The sequence below is a fragment of the Tribolium madens genome, unplaced genomic scaffold (assembly GCF_015345945.1).
Source record: "Tribolium madens isolate multiple individuals breed KSU strain unplaced genomic scaffold, Tmad_KSU_1.1 Scaffold_1;HRSCAF=32;Tcas5.2_LG8, whole genome shotgun sequence".
Taxonomy (NCBI): domain Eukaryota; kingdom Metazoa; phylum Arthropoda; class Insecta; order Coleoptera; family Tenebrionidae; genus Tribolium; species Tribolium madens.
In genome coordinates, this window is record NW_025400984.1 from 3,278,997 (window position 1) to 3,285,741 (window position 6,745).

At 30.0% G+C, this 6,745-nt stretch overlaps 1 pseudogene; it reads left to right on the top strand.

Annotated features, from left to right (window-relative positions):
- The window catches only part of LOC123004073, a 10,238-nt pseudogene extending 4,337 nt beyond the window's left edge, over positions 1 to 5,901 (top strand).
- Positions 5,902 to 6,745: the final 844 nt, after the last annotated feature.

Consider the following 6,745-nt stretch of genomic DNA (forward strand, 5'->3'; position numbering starts at 1 on the left):
TCGAATGTATGAAACATAAAACTGAACCACAATCTACAATTTCTCATCTTCAAGCATTGTTTAAAATGTGTGCCTTGATTATTTACAAAAAAGAAGTAGTTGATTTATTACCAAAGTGAAAATTTACCACAAGTCAATAAAGTTTTTTCGCCGATATTTCTGATGCACTTTTTTCGGCTTTTTCGGTATCTGTTTCAACTTATTTATGGTTTCAAGAAGCGGGTTAATGTTAAGAATTTTATTACAAGTTGAGTGAAAAAATTTTAGGATGCAAGATATGAAACCATTTTCACATTTATTTGAATTGTTAGTATTTAAATTTTTCTTAGAAAAATCTAACAATTCGATATCGATAAAAAAGCTCTCTTGGTTTTTTATGCTCTTAGTTCTCTTTTTTATGCTTTGCTTACTTATTTGCTCTTGGGCGTTAATGCGCATTCTTTCTCTCTCTTATTTGCTCTTATGCGCTCTCTCTTTCTCTTATTATACTTTTTAGAACATGTGCACATGTTTAATTTTCGCGCTTTTATGCGCCCGCAATGTTTTGTTATTTACTTAAATTGTATGTGAATTAGAGAAAAATTGCTGACTTGAGCGGAGTTTGAACACCGTATCTACCTGCCGTAAAGGGGGCCGCTACATCACCACACCGCCGACAGTTTCACAGTTCTAATCCAATATATTCATACATACACAAAATTGTTCAAATATTTATTTCTGGCGTATCTATAACGTTTGAACACTTTTCTGGATCTCTTGCACTCTTATGAGTGCATTTGGAGCAATTTTAAAGTTTTTAATTTTTCTGAACCTTGGCAAAATTTTTAACGTTTTTCGGCACTTTTAATTTTCTATCTTACAAGAAATATTGTTCTGTGCACTTAACAACAAACACCAATTTTAAGTATTAATTTCAGGGTGGTAGCTAGAAACAATTTTTAGGTGGGGCGGCTAAAATTTTTAGTGGAGCTAAAACAGTTCTGCAGTTTGATGATTGACCTGACTAATAAAATAGTAAATTTTTGTTAATCACATGATTTCTTTATATTTTATTTGAAAATAAAAGTGTATTTTCAAATTTTTTTAAATATGGTGATTTTTTATTATCGTATTATCAAAACTTCTGCTTGCAATTCTCTTCATTTTACTTCTAACGCTTTTTCGCCTACATTGTTTAGTAATTGACTTGTTTTCACAAGCACCCATTTTGAAAACTCAATAAACACAGACACGATCACTACGCACTCACTAAAAAGACTGATCGGATAATAGAAACAAGCAATACTACTTATACAGGGCGATTCAGATAAGATAATGAGCCTGACGATCTGGCGATGCAACCCAAAAAACAAATTTCATTTACCTCTTGATCTGGGAAAGTATTGAAATAGAAAAAAAGGTGAATAAATCACGTTTGTCGACGTATTTCAACAAAAAAATGTGATGTTTGACCACTTCTAGGAACTCGTCATTTGTGTGATGTTTTTCAAAAGCAATTTTCAGAATTTTGAACTGCACACAAACTTTTTTCTTTGTTTATAAAACTATAATGGTTTTAATGACGGTTCAGTACATTTTGAGGAAATTTGTTTCGAAGAATAACAAACCTTTGGCTATTTCGTACGGCGAAAATTCAAGGATTGTCTCCAAAAGTTGATCACTTGTATTTTGTGCTTCACTCAACTTTGACTTTTGTGGTCTTGTATGCTGTTACTGGTTTCGATGGTCTTTTCTTTTTTCTCATTGGTCACATTTTGACCGAATTGAAATTAGTCGAAATTTCGTAGCGACTGACACACAATCGCAGAAACAAGTTTTTGGAAACGATACAGCACCATGCCTTTGTATTAGGGTAAGTTAAATTAAATACCAAATATGTGCCATATGTGATTTTATTTATAACATAAACTTTCACATTTTGCTATATCGGCGGATCTTTACTGATTAGTTGGGTAAGTTAAAACAATAAAAAAAAATATTTACTGCAGGTGGTCAAAAACGCAGTTTCTTTTTTTACATTTGTCAACGCTATGAATCAGAAGTAGTCACAAAAATAATTCTTTTAGTTAATTGAGAAACTTTATTTCTTAAACAAATTAACAATAAATAACATTTAAACATTATTATCTGCCACTTTGTTGAGCATTTCATTCACAAAAGTGAAAAACGAAATAAGCATTTTTTAGGACATAAAATAATAAAAATTTACAGAACAATATCTCTTATTATTTTCTAACCAATCTAAAACTGTCTAAATCTAAGTTTCCAAAACCTCGCAGTGTTAACCTTGCTCCTCTATTTCTCCGTCTCACAGAAATAATTTTTGCCAACTTGTTTTTGTAAGCACAAAGTGATAGTAAATTTTGTTTGAGATTTCTAAAAACTGTTAAAATTAAAATAGAATTTTGTAAAATTAGAAAATACCCAATTGACTATAAGATTTCCAGCAAAACAAAACGTGAAAGTTTGCAAAACTTATAGCAATTGGTTTAGATAATTTAATCATACTATTATTATGTTTATATGAGTAAAAGTGGGGAAGCTGAACGTATATTTAATAATTCAACTGAAAAACGCTTAAGCGCAAAAATAGAATGTTTACTATGTGGCTAGAAGGCAAATCTTTTACTTATGACATTTAGTCATAAAAGTGGTCACTTTTAAATATCATTTTGACTAGAAGAAATTACAAGCAAGTAGGTAAACGTAATCATTATTTTATACAAAAGAAAAAAACTCCTCCTTAAATATTTATGAGATTATGAGTTTTGGTGAAATTTTTGCGGTGTTGTGTACTAAATTGGACCAAATCCCAAAAACTCTGATTATTGTTCAAAAGTTGGGCTATTTATTTTTTGTAAATAAATATCAGAACGAACATTTTGTAAATTAACTACAATTCAAAAATTAAAGAAAAAAACATTGTTAAAGTAATTTTTTACCTCAAGTTGTGGTATTATTGTGCCAAAAGCACGTGCATACGTTACCAAACCGTGAAAATTAAAATTGAGTTCTAACATCACCAAAAAAAGTACAACAAAGAATGCAACAGCGATTAAAAATGCTTGACGAAATTTTAAAAAATTGTGGGTTTTACAAGGATGCATTCCTATGACGTTTAGAAAAAAATGGAGTCAGAAAATTCGACTTTTTTCATGACTTTCTGTGTCAGACTAAGGCAATTTTTAAAAATTGTATAATATAATTTGGGGTAATCATGGTTTATTAAAAATAGAACTTCAGTTGTGTAATGACTAGTCTTTACAGAATATTTAAACTGTAATTTATTATTAAAAAACAAAATTTACTATTTAGATTCTATTTTTACTCTTTTATACATTTTGTCCGGTTGAATCTCAGAAATTTGAAATATTTGATTGACATAATTTTTTTTCTGATATATATTTTTTAATTTCTCATAAGGAAAAGATTGTTTTTATAAATTGAGTTCGGAAAATAGTCTGCAAAATACACCTCGTGCATGCCAAATTGATTGTAATTTTATAAATAATCGACAATTTGGCTTGCAATTGGTATATTACTATTAAAAAAAGTCGACCAGTGATCAACAACGGGCGGTATACCTACTAAAAAATTCAAATCTCGATTTAAATTTGCGAAATTTGTGTATAAACTCATCTTTAGTCATTAGAAAAAGTCAAACAAATGCAGTGAGCAGAGATCTATTGTTTAAAAGCATGACCAAATAGACGTTGTTAATTTTCTCTAAAAGCCTAAAAAATTAAAAATTCTTGTTCTTATTACTTACTCAAGAATGTGTAGGTATGTGGTGTTTTCCTGAATAATTCCATTACCTGCTAATTTATTTAAAACCAAACGAAATTGCATGCCCTAGCAAACAAAAAGAAGCAATCAAACAAATGAAAAACACTCAAGATAGAAATAAATCACTTTTGTGACTCTTGTTGGCCATAATAAACCAGTTCATCACGGACTTGAATTGGTTGTCGAAAATGCAGTAACGATAAACTGCGTGCACAAAACGACAAATTCCCGGTGTAGAAAAGAAAAAATTTGCACAAAAACTTGTGCTGAAATTGGAAATTGTGTCAAATTTTAAATTTGTCTAACGGCCATAAGTCGTCACAAAGTTGGATTATTTAGGATAGTTTTGTTTTGTAAACTATGAAAATTGCGATTTTCCAAGCAAGGCTGTAATGTGTGAAGAAAGATTCAGTAGCTCGAAATAAGTGTATAGATTTTTGTAGTTGAAAAAAGCTCAACCATTGAAAGAGTAACAGTCTCGAGACATACACAAGTACGAAAAATATTTGCGGATTTGAGCAAACTTGTCCGAGTTCTGAGGACTTATTCCGACAATATGTAAGAGTAAAAGAGGTTCAGTTAATCATACTTTTTCCATGACTTACTTTCGACTGGTCGATTGGGTCAAGTTCTGTTATTAAAAAATTTAAAAAGCAATTTTTTTGTAATGATAACTTTGGGTTTCAGTAAATTGTTAAATAGCTAAATTGGAGGTAGTTCTTTTATATAAAAAGGAGTTTCAGGAGGGTAGATTGCATTATGGATAAAGTCAATTTATCGCACCCTTTGACCCATCTAAGTCTTAATCCTCTCAAAAATGACCGATTTTCCAAAATTCGGACGTTTTTCACATTTACAGTTTTCGCTCTGAGCAACATTTTCTCATTTATGGAATTCTTTTCTCATTACGACAACCCTCGTGTGATTGTTCGAACTACAGAAGTCATGTTTCCTTTTTTCTAGGTAATTAATTTTTGTGCTTGAAAAATTTTTTTACTTGAAATTTTTAGAACAACTGTAAAATTGCAGTTTTGTTCTTCTACAGAAAACAACTTACACAACTGGTTTAAAAAAGCACCGAATTTTGGCCAATCGATAAATTTGGGAAAAACTACCAACACAAGATTTCAATAAAACATAAATACGTGCGAAATTTTTATTTGGGATACCGACTTATGTTGATGTGTAGTTTTCAATATATCTTGCTCACAATTGGGAGTGACAGACCGATGATTTTGAGTTATGGAGAAACTGAAGGTCTTAGTTCAAGAGTATTGTTATGTTACTTAATTTTTCACTCTGTCCTTCTTGTAATTAATTTTAATTTAATTAATAGTTTTGACGGATTGTTTTTCTTTCTTGTTACTCATGTATTATCAGAGTTGCAAATGGTTAAAATTGCTTTCAGCAGTTTGAAAGTTGAGACACTTTTGAACCATAAGAAAAGATTCAAGTTGTCTGTTCAACATCACAGATTTGTGCTACAGTATGTACAAATTTAGTTACTCACTGTGTGTTTTATTTATATTTTTTTTAGTTATATCAATCGTCTTAACTCAGTTTATTCAATATTATTACTGATTCAGCACATAGCATGCCTTTTTGGCATTTGTTTCGGCTTATATCTCCTTATATCAGACGGGTAAACCAATTTTTTTCACTTTTACTTTGCCTCCAATTATAAATTTTTAGGTTTCCACCAGATTATGAACATATTACAAAATACATTCCTTATGTAGTTTATTACATTACCCAAGTCTGGGTTTTTTGTTTTGCAGGCCAGCTAATAATTGATTGGGTAATTAATTTATATCAAGAGTATTAAAACAGTACTTTATTAAATTTATTTGCAGAGTGTTAACATTTCCGATGAAATATTCTATCAGGATTGGTCATTAAACAAAATGTACGAAAATAAAACTGATAAACTAATTATTATCCAAAGAGCTCAACATGCTGCGAGATTATCATTGGCAGGATACGGAAATCTGGATCTACAAAGCTTTAATTTGGTAGAAGTGTTACACAAATTGATTCATAACAAAAAGGTTGCTTCAGGTTTTGAAAAATGGACTGTCGTTTTTCACATTTATGAACGCTGTAGTACACAACTGAAAAAATTATTTAGAGATAGGTATTTCAGAATGTCGTAGGAATTTTACAAATACCAAAGTAGGAAAATAATTATTTGAAAAAATAAATACAATTAAATTATTATAAATTTGTGTCATATTTATTTTATCAATAAATACCTATAACACTGTAACGTAAGTACAGTTACAATTTATTAAAGTTTAAGGGTGTCTGACAAGGGGTTGCCACGATATTAAGTGTCTGGCAATGGATGAGGTGATTTCTAATATTGTTCCGAAGAAAATATAAAAAATTACGCTTTTTTATTCTATAAATTTAAGTTGGTATTTTTTTACTTCTTTGCTACCTGTTATCTCCCAAAGCCACGATGATTCAAACTTCATACTTGCCCATGATTCCTTCCTGTGTTGGTAGTATGCGCTGACAAATTTTCAACTTTTATAAAATGACCGCGGGCTCTTGCTCTACTAATCTCACGTTATTTACTGCTACTCTTATTTTTTAATTATCTTAAACCAAATAAATCAAGTTTTATTCGCACCCCTCAAAACGGCAATTTGTAATTAATTAAAATTATGTAAAATAAAATTTAGGAAATATACAGGATGGATTATAAAAAACTCTCTAAGTTATAACTCTTTTATTATTAAATCAAGGAGGTTAGATGGACCATCTAAGCTCCTTGTATTAAATATATGACAAAACTTCATAGAACAAAGTTGGACAGTTTATTCAATTAAAATTACTCACAGAAACTGTGTAGTAGTATTACCGTTTTATTTATTAGGATATATTTGTATATTTTTCTCTTTTTAAATGCAAAGTAATATAAAGCTATTTTTATCGACTAATAGTTGGAGTTTAA